The following is a 17,756-nucleotide window of genomic DNA, read 5'->3' as shown; positions in this document are numbered from 1 at the left end:
ATCATCTAACTCAAGATGTAATCATATCTTTCCCTCCCTTATAGTTTACTCGAAAGGTGTCAAAATTCTTGTTCTGTTTTAGCGCTAAATCATATGTAGCCTACAGAAATAACTAGACAGGAAAATAATGATGGTTGAAAAATACAAGTGTTTGTGGCAGTTTTCTTAGAAGAAGTAGATGAGAGCTGTTTGGTCTAATGACTACTGGCTATTCATAACAAGCACTTAGTACATGAGAGATCTGAATGCAATTTGTATCATCTGGGAATAAATTATCATAGGGTCCTCATGTAATGAGGTGATAAACTCAGTGAAGCCGAAGTAATGTCTGACTGCACAGCAGAGGCATAGGTTGTAACTCAATGTAATTTCAGCGCCCACAATGATATCCAGAGTTGACACTAAAAATCGCAACAAAACCAGATAGCTTATCATCAAACCCTGAGCCCAGTTCCACAAGTGAGGCTTGTTGAATACATTAGGGATTTGACTTTAGTAACTTATTTGACTATTTGAGGGGCGCTATGATTCTTCTACATGCGATTATCAACTGAGCTACATCATACCATCGGCAATCAATTAATAGCTCACTACATTGAAAGATAGATCTTTTTTATTCAATGAATGCAAGTTAATGAACTTAAGAAAAGCCAATGTTCATGACAATCATACATGCTCCCAGTTCTCTACACCGTCTAAAACATTGATTTACATTCACTGCAAAGGAAACCGATCGCGCAATGTCAGATGCGCACCACAAAACGTTTGATGTCTCTGAAATATCATTGTTTCTGACATTCACCTGAATGGCTTTTTCAGACTCAAATGAATCATAAATTATGAATGCAATTATGAAGATCTTGATGTAAATACATCCTCGATGAATCAATATGCAAATACTTGTCAATACATTATCTTTATTGAGAAAAAAATCAAGGTTGCTCTTCACTTGATGACGACAATATTTTTATCTGAAATGCATTTTCTAATAGCAGCCTATCTATCATGCACCCTCGAGTAATGAAACCACAATTTCTATCGTTCATTAGCTATCAAAGATGGCAGTGTATGGAGTCTAAACTTCATCATATCTATCGTTTATTAGCTTTTAAAAAGAAGACAGCTGCACATGAAGCCTGAACTTCGTCATATCTATCAGTTATTAGCTATTACAGAGGACAGCAGCACACAAAGTCTGAACTTCATTGAATGAATATGCATACCATAATATTAGACTATAAATCATCTTTGCCACTGTTTATTTGATGAAAAGGGAGATTTCATAGTCACTACTGTTTTGGGATGAAATTAGAGGCGTTGTATATTAACACTGCAAATGCATATTTTGAATCAAAAACACCTGTTACAGCAGTGTATACAATACAGAAAAATTTCATGGGGATCATCACAGGACGAAACAAGTGGAATACGAGATTTGCAAAAGCCACGCATCGATCCACTTGAATTATGCATAGATATCGAAATATGAGTGGAGTATGAATCTATCGATATAGCTAGCGACCTATTTTCAGTTATGGGAAAAATATATGTATTACACGGGAAAAATATATGTATTATACAGAACCTCTGTGCTGGTAAAACTGATAATTCGATACAACTTGTAATAAATGCATACATAACAGCAGCTGCAGACAAGTTTGCATCATATACATTGATTTATTATGTTTATTTTACTCATTGTGAACGGGATATTGAAAAGCAACCTTGATATTTTCATCAACCAATAACATTTTGAATATAACCTTTTGACCAATTCCTTGATTAATACTTCAGCCATACTGAAACCCCACAAGAACTGAACCAATAAATGTTTCATGCAGGCTTCTAATCAAAATATCAATCGCCTTGCTGTATATGGGATAGATGGGAAATTTTGAGGCGCATCGAGAAACAAGAATTATTTTCCATTTTGAAGGAAACAAAATTGAAAATATTCTGTCAATGATATCGCGAAAAATCTATAATTGTATCCCAAGCTGGATTTAAGCTATTCTAAATGGTAAGGACATTTGCCATGTAGAATGTGACTATATTGGATTTCTGTAGTAGGCCACAGTATCATTGTATGTATTAGACAGAAACCGCGCAGTTTATGGCAAGCCCGACGTGCCCGGAATCACTGGACATGAACACAGTCATGAGGAAACATGATATAACTTATGCATGGACGTCACTTAACTGTCCGTAACAGTAATATCAACATCACTGCACCTGAATCGTAGCTCTCTAATACTAATTGCGTAGCCACATTACATTACGGACTACTGTTTTTTCCGGAAAGTGTACAAAATGAATTCATTAATCATTTTTACCACCATAAGTCTAATTTAGCCAGTTAATAGAGTCGTCAGTAAACAAGTGAACTGGTTATTCTAAAATCAATTTCACCACGTTTCAATATCAAACCACTGCAAATTGATGGAAGCATTCCTTGTTGAGTTGTACCAGTACTAAACCCATAGAATCTTACACTGATCTCTGTGCTCTCCCTCTCTCCATCTCTTCTTAGGGAAAGCATATTCTGAGAAAATAGGTAACTAATCACCAATATTCTTGAAGCGTCAGCAACTTTTTCCACGATCAGATCCTTCGACCCATAAAATTCTTGAGACAGGCTATAAACTAATGGAAACGTCAAAGGCGGGAAGGAAGCAGAATAAATGCATCCATTTTGCAGTTTGGTGAGGACAAAGTCCAAATTTCATTAAACAGTCATTTATCACGTGTCTGGCAGAAACTTCAGCATTAACCAAATGACATCAATATCATACATGAATAATTTGCCATGTTTTCAAATGTTGGCGTATGACTTGACACTCGGTCACCACAACATGGCGGAGAATATGACAAGTATAGACAAATGTGCTTGTTGTTTGATAAGCCCACTAAATAAATACTATCAAAAAGTGGAGTCCAAATAAATGAAAATATAATTGGTAGCTCCATTAGAAGCTCCATTAGTTTCATTATAATGCAACACGAGGTATGTAATTACAAGCAGTTCAATCGGTTCATTCAAATTTATCACGAAAATCAACAAAACTTGGCAATGGTGGAATTATATACAGTGACATTGTCTCGATGAAACTGCGACAAAACGGAAATTGGAATAATAATGTTCATATTTCCGACGCAGAAAGAAAACAGATAAAAATCCCAAGTGCCTGGCAAACGAGATTGCGCGTATGGTTGACATCTGAAATCAATTTCATTACCCGCTGAGCCCTAAAGACTCATAAGACAAAAGAAACCTTAGAACAATGGGGAGGGAAGATGCATACATAAGCACCGTTCACACAAGATTCTGGGTTTACAAAGAACGATACTTGTATGGTGCCGAATTTGCCAGAATACCACACTTAATAAGCCCGCTTTACTTACGCCGATATTGGGAATGATTTCCAGATGGCGTTTCCATGCTATCATCATTTACTTGCACATATTCAAAATCTAATTTGGTGTAAAACAATAAATGTAGCTGATGTGAGCGAAATTGCCGTTCGTCACCGTTAATTGTTAAAAGTCAACGTGACTACAACTAATAATAATATGATCTTTTTTTCTTCTCAGTGTCATTTTACTGTATCATTGCCCACTAGGGATGTAATTTCCTTATCCTACGTCTCATGACCACTGCCATTTTGTATCATCGCAATGATTAAAAGATCCAATTCAATTGGCAAAGAGATTGACCGCAGTGCAATTTTGTCGCTGGAGCGGATACTCTAGATAATATTGGAAGTGAATTTTGTGGACTCGTCGGCAAAAGGATATCAAACATGCTTGATACCGTCGATTTTGGCTGCAAGCTTGGCGATCTCGATGACTAGCGAAAAATCATGCAGTAATTTTTTGAGGATTTTTGCCATTCTACTTGATCGGCAGCAACAATCGTCTACTGTGTTCTCTGCTTAAGATGACCACCAATTCTGACAATGGAACACACTCAGACAAGTCATTGCATATTTATAACTCATTCACACTCGCTTTCATTCTTGCTACGATGACTACATGGTGGCTAGGATGTATGATGTCCATCATGACCAGTTCACGAAATCGCTCCGTTCATGGAAAATTAATGGCTTATACATAGCCGCACATTTGCTTTCAAACTTATTCAAATTTTTGTCAAGCAAATGGCATGTTTCCAAGATGGCAGCCACATAGAATTATCAGTGGTGAAACCTTATATCTAGTTTTCTTTTTTTACGAAAAAGCCCTATAAATTCCAGCGATAAGCCTAGATGCCATAAATCCATAAATCAGAATTTGACAATAGGAAATAGGATTCTAATGGGAAAAGTCTGACAACAGCAATGCAAAGCTAAATCAAGCAAATATTCATTAATGTCATTTCAGAAGATGGTTTTTCTGTTTTTCATTATAAAAAATGCAATTTCAGCAAGAATGAACGACCCACTTCATGTCTCCCTTATTACGCAGGAGTAGCCATTCGTGTCACCAAATGTTAATAATTTCGCATAGAGTGGTAAACACTTTTCAGACTTCTACGATAAATATGACGAAACAGTATTCTCACGAATTAGAAATATTACCCATCGCCACAAGTTGCCATGGTAATCTGGCATACAAACATACCTGGTGTGTTTGGCACAAGTATATCGCCAGAATAGTGTCCAAACTGTACTAATTCCTCTGGTAGAAAATACACTAGAACCTCAGGGCAATGAATGTTCACTTCTTATGTTACAAATGAATAAAACATTTCATCTTATTCTTTTCAATGGGCTCATCTAGATGAAGTGGAAAAAGAATCAAAAGGGAAATTGCCCAATCTCTGCAGATAAATCTGGACCTACAACCTCAGATATCAACTTGCTCTAGACAAAATCCATACCTAAAAAATGTATGAGATTTATGTTATTTGTGACATATGATTTTAATCAAGAAGAAACCGTGGTGGCTTTCTAAAAAAATCACTCAGGTTTTCCAGGCCTGCGTTTTCTAAATCTCATATATATTGACTTCTCAGATTACCCATGGCCACTACAGATCCTCAAGTTTTTAACTATAAATGTTATCGCCAACACGAAATGTATGGTAGATAAAACTCAAGAAATTATGTTTGACTTTAATGACAATAAACTTCAATCAATTCAAGAAATAATGATGAACCAGTCATTTAATTAACGAAGGGATGGTACAGATAATTACGGATGAATAATTTAAAGAGAGTATCATATCAAAAGATGGCACCATCCCCGGCATCAGGATGAAAATTAAGTTGGTTGATACAGAAACTCCATCTACGCATAAAACCCAGAACTAAAGCTTAGCGATTCATTGATTTTCTAATATCCCCGCTAAACTCCAGACTTCGCTACCGTACGCTGGCATATAAATCTGATGTCCAACTCTTGACGCATTCATAATTCAATCACTACCTGTCTAAAAACCGGTATATCATATTTCCCCGGCAACTAATCAATTCTGAAAATCTCATCTAGTCACAAAATATCATTTTTACTCCTAAGTGACATTGGAGATGGTAAAATTTATGGTAAACAGCCACCAAAAGCAGCCTTTCATTTTGGTTCATAAATTTGATATCAATCAATATCTTATCATATCTATCAATATTCGCTAGTATTTCGTTTGATATTTTAGGTAACTCAATATCCTACATTACCCGTTCTCTACTTCGACAATAGTCATCATTTTTGCCAGCTTTACTTACCTGAAAATAGAGAGAAACGTGCATTATTATCATTAAAAACAATCATTTCAGTAGCCATTTCCTAAAAGAAATTGCTATTCATTGCAGTCATTTGAAACGAATAAGTACCTGTGAAACTACTACCCGTACTCATGGTAGTTAGATCAATGACATGTATGAAATGATACTATGCGAGAGTATAAGCATAGGTGTATAATATGGTTATGAACTTTCGAACAGCTGTTGTTGAAATTTAATTAAAATCAAAAACGGTGAATTTAATGAATAACATATGCTTGAAAGCTTTGATCCATGGCAGCAGGAATGTGCGAAGTTCCATTTCACTGTGTCCATGCAATAATTGGAAATGAAAAAGTTCTCAGTTTCAAACAAATTTCAGACCGTTACAAAACAGGTCTAGAGTCAGATTCAATGAAATTTCAAACCATTTGAAATGTATTTTGAAGAAGAAAACACCGGAATTTCAAATTTAGACCAAGGTGAAACAAGTAGTATAGTTGAGGGCACAAATCCAGACAACAGGGATATGACTAGAACAGACTTGATAGTTTTGGGACATCACTCCCTCGGCTTAATTTGGCCAATGCTAGTTCAGACCCGCCAACAGTTCACACTGGTGCTAAGTTGCCTGGTTAACATGGGCCAACCAAAAATGTTGGGCAAGGCCCGAGCCAAACTGTTCGAATTATTCCATCAGAATGCTCATTGGTTCTGGAAGTGAATAACCTCGCTTGCCACAGCATCATTTTGATAGCATTTTAGTAATGAAAGAGTGATTTACATGAGAATGTAACTAGTCATAGGCCAGATTTTACTTGGGTCTGGCCCAGGCCAAACCATCTCCGTGTTATCGCGGCTCATGGTGGATAAGGGTTCAAATGTACATTCCAGGGGCCAGTTGCGATGATCAACCTCTTTTAGTTGGACATATAAACTGCTCGAGGCACCGCGCTTAATCCCATCAACGAAAATAAAACATCCCTATACCCATCACAAATGCAGTTAGTAATCCTTCAGAAGGGATAATTTTACAAAATCTTGCTCTTTACGCTATGATCGATCAATACCATAAATCAGAGCTTATTTTCACCGACAAATTTCTCAGCGCGCAGCATTATATCGATCAACGCGGATCCGGGATACAACTGGTGGTGTGTGTGTGTGCACGTCGAGTATTCCGAGCTGCTTCTTTCAATTTTCTTCCGCAACCCGAGAAGACACACCGATAATCAAGAAAGATCGAGACCGTATCATTTGCATCATGTGACACGGTTGAAATGTGAAATCAATTTCAAAACATGAATATCTTATGATTCCAGGATAAGAAACTCCTCTGATTTTTTCGTTTTCCTTAAAAATCTTGTCTTTGATTCTCTATATGATATCGTAAGATGTGTTTGCCTTTTTAAAACATTTTCGTGTCCTAAATCGTCTTTATTTATTGATAAAATTGTTCAGAACATCCATAGCCAATTACTGTATCAACTTCTCAAAATACAATATCTGGCTTAAATGCCATTTATCGTGGATGTTTAATGCAGCCAAAATACATGAAGTCAATGATTCAGAAATGGTGTTTATTGACGGGAAAAATTGATTAAATGCGCTGACAGAATGAAGTTTGATAATATCCGCGATATGACTGGCTAGCAACACAATCGACGACGAGAAAGACAGTTCAACCGAACCAGCTATCGCCTACCACAAGATGAAAGGCTTGATAATTTCTTCACAGTCATCTTGGATTTCAATAGACCGCATACGGCGATGATCAGTCCCTTCGTTATACAATTACACAAATGAAATGACTGATGCTAAATTTTTCGATCGCAAAAAAGCTTATGATCAGCACAGCCTTTTCTTCAGGTAATACGATACATATCCCTGATGAACCAGGATTAGGTTATTTTCAGAAAATGCATTTGTCTATTATCCGCAGATACAAATAGAAAAGACCAATATTAGTTCTTTCTATTGGCTCCATTAACTATCTTATGATGTTTAACGCTTTACTTGTAGTCACTATGTCTTAAAAGAATGACGTAGCCTTTCTTACATTAACTTACTCAGAGACATTTAAAGGGATGATTTGTCAACATATTTGGTAATCCATTCAATTTACTCACTCATAGCGTTACTGTAAAAACTGTTCATTTTATTACAATCAATTGTTCCACAACAATAATCAAAATTAGAATGATTAGATGTCGAAACAGATGCTGTTAAATGGCTGCCATGTGACGACAGATGTCTATCAATAATTAATATAAGAAGTCTCAGGCGTTTATAAATAGATATTGATATTGTTTCGGGATTCACATGATACCAAGAAACTCAGTAATATGAACCTGTCATTGATGCAGTTGTTCAGTGTATGTCTGCCTTTGCAAAAGAATTGCCAATGTACGGTACCTAATTCCAAAACAGAAATTTCAATGGATAATCTATAGATTTTTCAGGACATTGTTAGACAAATATCTACAATGTTGGATGGCAAAATCGGTCTTAGTCGATGATAACAACTTGATATTTAAGCTGTTCAAATTCAATCTCTCTTTTTATAGATAAGTCAATGGAAAAGAGAGCAGCAATAGGCTTGGAGATGAAACATTAAGAATGTCGGGCTCCAAGTATCAGTCTACAGATAATTGTCAAGAAATATCAATCATGATATACCATATTTACATGAAAACAATTCATCATAAGAGGATAAGGGTATTCTATGAAACAAGGATAAGCCCCTATTACTGTAAGAATATGGAACAGTATAGCAACTGATGTTTTCCCAGCTGCCTTCATCCATGTCAATGTTTCAGTGAAATCTCAGGCACTTCCAATTCAGATTTGCTGAATGGATTGTCCCAGTCAGACGAGAGAGACTATAGAGGACATTTTATCACAAAACTTTCAAAAGGTTAATAGCATTCAATTGTCGAAAATAAGATAAACTGACAAAAATGTAACTGGTAAAACTAATAATGCTGCGAAGCCCAAATTGACAATACATGTAGACGAGATTCACTTGATAGCTTAGGACACATTTTTATATCGTAAAATCATGCTTTGAAAACCCAAGAGAGATGCGTAAAGGGCAATTATTATTTCATTCCTTTCATGCAATCAGCGATGTAGCTCTTCATCAATAAAAGTCACTCGCTGTATCATCAATCAAGATACATATCGCTAACTGTATCTTTGACATGCAAAATGTATGACTTGTCGCAACAAACTAACAACGCTTTCGGCCATTTCTCCCAGAGGTCATTTCAATGTAAAGAATTATCAATCTAATTTGATATTACATCACATACGATTATTGACAATATGCCATGGAAAAGAGGTCACTATTTCAAGTAGAATGGGTTAGCCGTGGTATCAATGAAATATCAGATCGAACACGTGTTCACTCGCCGTCTGGAAATAGGTATAAGCATTTTACAAAGCAAAGATTCTGTTCGTTCAGATGATGAAATGATAGAGAAGTTTCGGTTTCATGCTTTGTCAATCATTTTTTTTATGCCAGGCATGTAACAAGTCACTGCTCCTACCGTCGTGGAAAAAAAACTAAAACATCATCGAATGGAATCGAGAGAAGGTCCAATTACAAACGCATTGAGATACAAGCATTGATTGTATTCCCTCTAGGACAGCAGATGACAAAAACAAGATATTGCTTCATGGCATTTTTGTCGAGCGCAGAAATAAGTCTCACGAACAAAAATAGCCTCGGCATTATGGATCTACTTTGCGCGAACAGAAGACGAGTATTGATAAAATGTATTTTAGTGTTCTGTTCCAAGGAATCGATCACAAAGCAGTCCGATACTTAGTAAAGCATAGCGAGGAATGTGAAACTAATCTACAATAGAGAGACATCGCCACCGAAGGGTGTATCTAATGAAATGGAATTCGTTTTCAAGAATAGTTTAGAAGCGCAATGACAATCTATTCACCCGTTTAACAAAACATTCCATTATGGGAATTAGATGAGGTCTACTTTGCAAAAAGTAAAATTCAGATGTTCAAGAAATGATCACCACGTATGCTGAATGCATAGGATAGACAGCATAGTCTGAATTGATTATCGAGAACGATGATACAAATAGCTGCTGTAGACCCGGCAAACTCATGAACTGAATCGGGGATAACTAAGGATGATATAAGCAAAATCACTGTAGCGGCCCGTAAAAGAGATAAGTTGATCAGTCCAGAATGGACAGTAGCACTGTGAATTTATATATGATCGACAGATGGCAGTCACTAGGTGCAAATATGTAAATGTACGAGTGATGACAGTAGTGAACACACAGAAGAATGCCAATGACATGATAGAGAGAAATGAGGAAAATGAGGTAGATTAGCTATGTCCACACCTTGAGCATGCTCGAGCACAAGCGGTGAAGGAAAGAACGCTGGCATTGACTCATTCAACTCCCATTTACCCATCACCGATGGAAATTCCGCATTTTCATCGGTTCCATCATTAACATCTAGCAAATAGTGCGTTGATTCGAGATATCATTGCCCAGAAACCTGTTCGAATCAATCCCACAATATCAATCACGCAGCCTCTTCGTCAGTTGCGTCGTGGACTCTAAAACAAAGTCTCCAAAAAAACAAGTGCAAGGGCAATTTCGCTCTCCAAGCGAGGCATCTGTGAATATGAGATTAAAAAAGAACCAATTCCTTACTGACAACTTTTCATAATACAGTGAATAAGTTCTTTGTACATATGCAGCATATTGTAAAGAATTAATAATGAAAATGAATGATTAATGGTTTCATCAATAAATCAAGTACCAGTAGCAAAGGACTTAAAATTTGCTCAGTACAAGATTATGGCCCATTCATGATAAACTCTCATTAATAATATTGCAATTTTCTAACCAGAAAAGCAAGGTCTTTATTAACGGTGAATGTTTAGACTTGAGGGGAATGTGGCAGTAAGGACAGGAGGGGGATTGTACTATCATACAATACATTTTCGTCAATTTAGAGGTATCCTTTTTCAGATATACATATACAAATCAGTGATACGAAATCAGTGATACAGAATAACAAGGCTAAATTCTATCCAAACAGGTGCTGGAAAATAGCAGAACTTGGCAAAGAAACATAATCTTTAAACCCTTGTTATTCTAAAAAACATTCAAATGAACGAGAATCCATTAATTCCTAAGATTCCAGAATATACTGCTATTACTGCAGAAGAGAATGCTGCAGACAAGTATAAGAGTTTTTGAGTGCAGCAAGGATTCAGGACAGTGGTGGTATGGTAAATGAAATCAGTAAGAACTTCAATATCATTGAAATTAATACAACTGCAAAGAAATAACTGCTATCATGATGAGATCAATGTAGCATTTTGTGTCAGTGTACCAACATCAAGAATCCCTAAGAGAAGGAAGAACTTGTCAGAAATCAATGTCAGAAATGACTGATAGGAAGAATGAAAACACTATGTGTTGTAAGTACATCAATTACTTCAGTGCACCAGTATCCTGTTTGCCAGATCATCATACATCTCACAGGATACAAAATCAGAAAGCTTCCGATTGGGAGAAAAATTAAAAATCAATTCCCTAAATCAACGAGAACACGATACATGCTTTTGTCATATTCAAACTCAGAGATGTATTTTTGCTTGTTGAATAGAGCCGCGGAGAGAAGGATTTGTAAGGTTTCGATTGATAAAAAAACATGAACGAGGAAGTGCCATTACCATCACCAGCCGGCCATTTTTGCTATTATATTGATATTGATTGAAATATCATATATCACTTACGAATGTGGATAAGTCCTGCACATGGCTGTAAGTAACTAGTTCCTGAATCAGTAGCAATACAATAATGACCAGCTTCCTCGTATAATAGACGGATGAGTGAAAAAGGAAAGTCCCTTTTCCTTGATATGAAGTGACAACCGGAATTTGCCATGGTATTTAGCATCAGATGTTGTGGATCAGTATTTATTGCCGAGTGAAATTGCCTTACGACTGATGTTGATGCCGATTGTCGCCTGTGTGTGGATCAAAATTACATTCGTGGTAACTGAAGTATAGCCTGAAACTGCTGTCAAGTAGGGTCATTATACATGAAATACACGGAGCCACGACGATGAAAAAAAAAAATGTTCAATGTGATGAGTGAAACAATGTCGAAGTATCCCAAATGATTCACCAAAATATTAGTCACATACATATGTATAAGTGTCAAAACTTATCGTCATCGCAATGCAGTTCAGTATACATATGATTTAATTAGATTGTGCTCTCTGATGTGATGATTCTATCAACGCATAGATATAGGCTAAGAAGTTTTCATCTCATGTGACATCGCCGTGACATTTTATTAATGCTGACTGGAAAAGTTTAATTAGTTGTAACTTGTGTTATCAGTCACTGTTCCACTAAGCACCAGTAATCTGAAGCTCGGGCATTAATGAATTTGTATTCCCATGAAGGCAGACAATATTCCATGAAGCAGGAACAAGGAAAATACGTTCGTCTTGAATGTTAGTTCAGGAGGCTACAGCAGCCACTGGCCACTACTACCTCACTGCTAGCTATTACATATTATGGGTATGTAAATTCTCGCGTTCAGTGCATTATGTATAATTCCCAATCTAGTTACCAGGTAAATTCAATTAGGACATCGAAGACTATAACATCAAAACCAGCCGAAATCCATGACAATCTAAGGCACAAAAGCAAATTTTCAATAATAATAATATATATATAGCGAAGAATAAAATTCATGTATCCAAATAGTTGATTGATCTAGATCATAATGAATACTAAACAGATGACAGTATTGGCACTGGCTGAATGAATCATTATATCATCGGCAAATATGATACAAGCTTCAACACTTTATACTGGTACATTAACACATGACTATCAATATGTGTTGTAAATCAGTATCTGAATATATAATTATATAATTGTATCTTCAGATAATTTTATTATAATAATGAATGCAACCAAATGGTCAAACTGTCAAGCCCGGACCGGCGAATGAAGCGAAGATTCAATTAGTTGTATGGTTCATTTTCTTTATCTTTTTGGGGTTAACAAAATAGTCTTGAAATAAGCCACTAAGAAAGAAGCTTAATCACCAATACGTAGAAATGAAGTTGAAATCGTTTAGAAGTCGATATCTGATACTATCTCATCCTCAATAGATTTGTATTTGGGTTGGAAGTTTTTCGGTAAATATTTTACTGTTCATTACTCGACTTTCTCACCTAACCACACGAACAAGAAAGTTTGTTGAGATTACTTAGACTGTAGCGTTTCCAGTTACGAAACGGATGTTTACATAACAAACTTCATTTATCTCGCAGATTGAGTAAGTTTTTCGTGATGGCCAACATAAACAAATAGGGAAAAAAACAACAGCCCATTTGCATTCATCTGCTGGATCCATGACGTTGCTGACTTAGAATTAATAGCTCTTTACAGGTGCTTAAGTTAATCATCACGAATATGGTAAAACTTCAGTATAGTTAGCTATGTATAGTAAGTTAAAGCACTTAAAAGGCGTTTAAGCAGTAACGATTTCTAAGGATTAGTAGCAAATAACACTAGGTTACCGGATTAAACAGAAAATAACGCATATCATAGTCTCAGCATGGTGCTAAAGATGAAAGGTACATAAAATCCACAATGTATAATGGTTGCTATATTGGTGAATACTACAATTGCCATGGAAAAATAATGATTTGTTTGCTAATGATGAGCATTGCATGGCAATATGTCAATATACTGTTAATGAGGCTCATCCAGACATTGGGTTACCAATTAATTCCGTACTGTCCCAGATACTATAATACAGCCAGGGTGGTGGTATTTAAAGACCACTAGATTAATAGCAACTTACAATACTAAGTATCAGCTGAAATGAGTAGGCAGTCAAAGAATGTCAACTAGTTTAAGTTGCTTAAGTAATGAATATACTGGCTAAAATATCATATCAGTAAATGAGGAATACAAGACGATGACGATCACGTGCCATTATGTTTTGAAATACGGATAGTCATTCATTTTTGGTGAAATTGATCATCGACTTAAGATGATGCAGAACGAATCACTAAGGGGAGCCGTTGCAAATGAAAAGGAAATTGTCGAAGTACAGCGCAGTGGTTTTTGAACACCTGATGCCAAGTCGGTTCTGCGAAGCAAATTGGAAACTGATTCGGTCGGAAGCAAATTAGGAAAGTTCTCAAGCAAGCAGAAAATGAAAGAAATGTAGAATAAGAAGTGGGAAAATCATTCCAGTGAGCCTTAATAAATGCTGCTGATGAAAGTGTTTAAATACCGATGTTTTTCATACATCAAGCGGAAAAGATGAAGTGGCAGTTAAATTTCATATTGAGGAAACAAACGTTTCTGAATTAATGAAGTCCAACAGCACGCAGTACAAAACATACCGGCGAAAACTTTAAAAATCAGTCAATAGGTATCAAATATCATGTAAATGTCAAACATGCATTGATACAATAACACATCCATAAACTCCATCTATTTGGCGATATTCTGTCCCATTTCCATCGCATATAAAAAAATATAGGTCATTGGGGAATTGGTAATTTGCGAATATACACAGACACAAAAACTTCATAAATGGCCCCGTACTTAACACATTTCCCAAGATATTCCAATTCCATTTGTAACGAAAAATATGCCCTGCGTTATTTATGGATAATAAACAATTCGTCGGAAACGCTCGTTGAAAAGCAGCCTATGAAATAAAATGCTCGCAAATTACTATACCATCTCTACCATGCAGGGGAATTGCAAATGAATAAAGAATTCCTGCAAAACGTCGATGGCATTAGTTTTCATTAAGCATTTAATAAGATGTTTAGTGTGATAGAGTTCAACAAATGTTGTCAATACAATGCAGCAGAAATGTCGATGTGCTACCACTAGCTTTTAATCACTACAGCCCAACTGGGGATCAAAGTGCCAACAGTCACAAAATGAAAACAGCAATATACAAAGTGAAGTGAGTCTGAAAAACAAAATAATATCAGAATGACACTACTTACTTTCAGGTTTTCCAAAGCCTAAGCCCTTTCGAAACTGTGGCAGAAGCTTGTGTAGCTTCATTCGGAACATGAAGTATGTGTGAACCAGACTCTGGCGGAATGCGCAAGGGTGCAAATGCATGGACTTCTACCGTACCATCAGTGGCCTCTTAGGGTCACACTATCGGTACACACACGATTAACAAATTTCTGCTGCCTGTCCTGGAAACTGATCAAAATGATGCTACCACTTGATTATATAAATATATATGAACATATATATAATATATATATACACACACACATATATATATATATGTATATATATATATATATATATATATATATATATCACATATATATATTTATATATATATATATATACATATACGTGAGAGCCGTCTCTCCTTTGAAAGAAACTAGCTGACGTCAGTTTTCTCAGGTGGCAAGTATTTTTAGACAGCAACACTCAGATATTTGTAACTGAAATCCTTCATAACCCGGCAGATGATGCTTTTTGCGTACACTGCTTATAACAGCATCTGAAGATTTGCAAAATCCTCTCATCCAAATTCATATGATTTTTATCCAAATGGTATTTCACTTAATAACATTCAAGACAAAACATCACTACCAAATCACATCAGCTCAAATGTTTTCACGCGGGGGAATTGAAAACCAACCCCAAAGTGGTACACGACAAGAATTCTGTCCTGATGAAAATCTCCGCTGTGCACTGAACTAAACCTTACTGAGACTGGAAGCTGTCGTCGTTTAGCTGAGTATGTGTAGAGAGAGAGAGAGAGTATTGACACACCAGCACCACCAGATATTGTCAGAGAGCATCGAGAGTAGTGATCGCAGATAGTTCCACTGTGGAGCATGAACACGCTTCACTGCCTACTTATTACTTCGGCTGAGACCAAAATACATGATAGCGCCGCCAAGTTCATCATCGATGTTGATGATAACGATAACAAGTACGTTCACGAAGATGATTTAGCGCCTAGATTTCTGGCCTAAGAATAAGGTATCTATGAATGTAACCGATTCGATGATAACCCATGTAAATATTGTGATTATTCTATTAACATTCTGCCAGATATGGGCATAGCTATACATGTGCAGCCAAATCCGAATCAACCAAATACGATGATGAGTGTATATCGCGGAAATATAGGCAGCAGCAACAATGAATAATTTACAGCAGTATTTAGATCGAAATTCCCTATCGAATTCATCAACAATTACACAATAGCTATCAATAGTTTACCTAGGGCGTTTTGATATCAACTATGAAGTATTCTATATCTCGACATTTTAATGCTTTAGAAGCTGAAAACTTTGAATCAATTGGGTATTGCTCGGCCAAAAACCCGCTACATCTGAAGCCCCCTGAGCATATTCATGTCTAAAACATGAATATGGAGGGGAATAAATTCATTAAAACGGTTTTACAGCTGACCAAACAAAAATAGCAATTCTGATGTTTTATTGCATTCGTTTTCGTGACAAACCACACATCGATCAGTTATCTGCTCTTTCTCATGACAGGTCCGTAATTGAGAAAGTTAATAAATGACTCACCTGCATCGTTCAATTGTTTCAACCATAAAACATTACGTTTCATAATAAACTCAACTTTGGCATTTCGCTTCGTAATTTGGCGTTGCTAATTCAAATATGCATTGAACGGATAAATAGACCGAGATGGCAAAAGATTACATATACTTTTTTCAAAGACTAGCTATACAACTCAGGAAAAATTTTTTTTCAAAGAACAGCTCTTCGCAGTGAAGTGCGGAGAATGTTGAAATCAACACATCCCCCGCAGATTTACAGTTGGTGAAAGTAAGTGAATGTTGCCCTGGTGTTGGAGGATTCTGAATTGAATTCAGTTGCGGATGCTGAAATCCCCACAGACTTCAAATCAATGAACAACAAGTAAGATAACTGATTAAGGAGAGATTCGCTGAGCTGATTACCGAGAGACCTTCAACCCGCCATAACAGCTACATTCGCACAGAATGAAAGTTAAGATAAATTTCCAATACATACATTCATATTACGACTTGTGAAATAAGTTAAAAGAGGTTCAGCAGGTTTATCTCTCAAGTGCTGTCATATATCAATTATTTGCTGTACTTATGTGCTTAAGTGTAGAAAAAAACTGCAGGTTATTATTTCTGGAAGTTAAACCCTATTTAGCAAAAGAAGATAAATCAATTGACCACTAACATTATGAAAGATGTAAAGAGAATCGAAGTTACTTATGCTTGTATGAAGATGATTAGAAAATTGTTCCGTTAGAAAGAATACGATCAAACGTGTAAGCGTGGTGAAAACAAAGAACGCAAAGATATTGTTTTTATATTATGTGTAATAGATAAGTTTAAGTAGATTGGTATCAAAAAATATTGATGAGCGCAAAATTGGCTATTTGATTTGATTCTCGTGAAAGAATTTTTACATAAAATGTCATACAAAATATACAAGGATGCCAGTCAGTTTCCATGGCAACTCATCATGTACTAAATACGTAGCCAGTTGGGTCAATAACAGCTGAGGTGGGGTATAACAATTAAGTCGGTCTCTCCAGCGCATAACCTGCATACAATATTTTTAAAATATCCTGCAGGTCGCTTTGATAAAGTGTTGAATTTAGGAAATCATATATTTTCGCTGGCTCAGAGTAATGACTTAACATAACAATAGAAAGGTGACCATCAATATTTTTGCACTACATAGATTTATTTAGGCAATAATCGAAAAAAAGGGTTGGATAGGAAATGGCGCAGTACTTATCATCTAGTATCTAATTCGATTGCATTTTCCCAGATGGCCCACAGGTGGCGTTCCTTATATTCATTATTTAATCATTAGGACACGGGCATTACAAAAAGACATAGTAGCCTGCTTGTTATTTGTTCCGAGACCAATTTGTTCGCTGGTGATCACCGACAAAACGTGATTCCAGACAAGGCTCCTGCTTGACAGCAACCCATTA

At 36.2% G+C, this 17,756-nt stretch overlaps 1 protein-coding gene across 3 annotated transcripts in view; it reads right to left on the bottom strand.

Annotated features, from left to right (window-relative positions):
• LOC141899891 (A-type potassium channel modulatory protein KCNIP1-like) overlaps positions 1-17,756 on the bottom strand; it is a 56,652-nt gene that overhangs the window by 24,161 nt on the left and 14,735 nt on the right. The gene's annotated exons all lie outside the window — the stretch shown is intronic.

The sequence above is a fragment of the Tubulanus polymorphus genome, chromosome 2 (assembly GCF_964204645.1).
Source record: "Tubulanus polymorphus chromosome 2, tnTubPoly1.2, whole genome shotgun sequence".
Lineage (NCBI taxonomy): Eukaryota > Metazoa > Nemertea > Palaeonemertea > Tubulaniformes > Tubulanidae > Tubulanus > Tubulanus polymorphus.
Note: the sequence above shows the minus strand (reverse complement) of the source record. Positions and strands in the feature narration are given on the sequence as shown.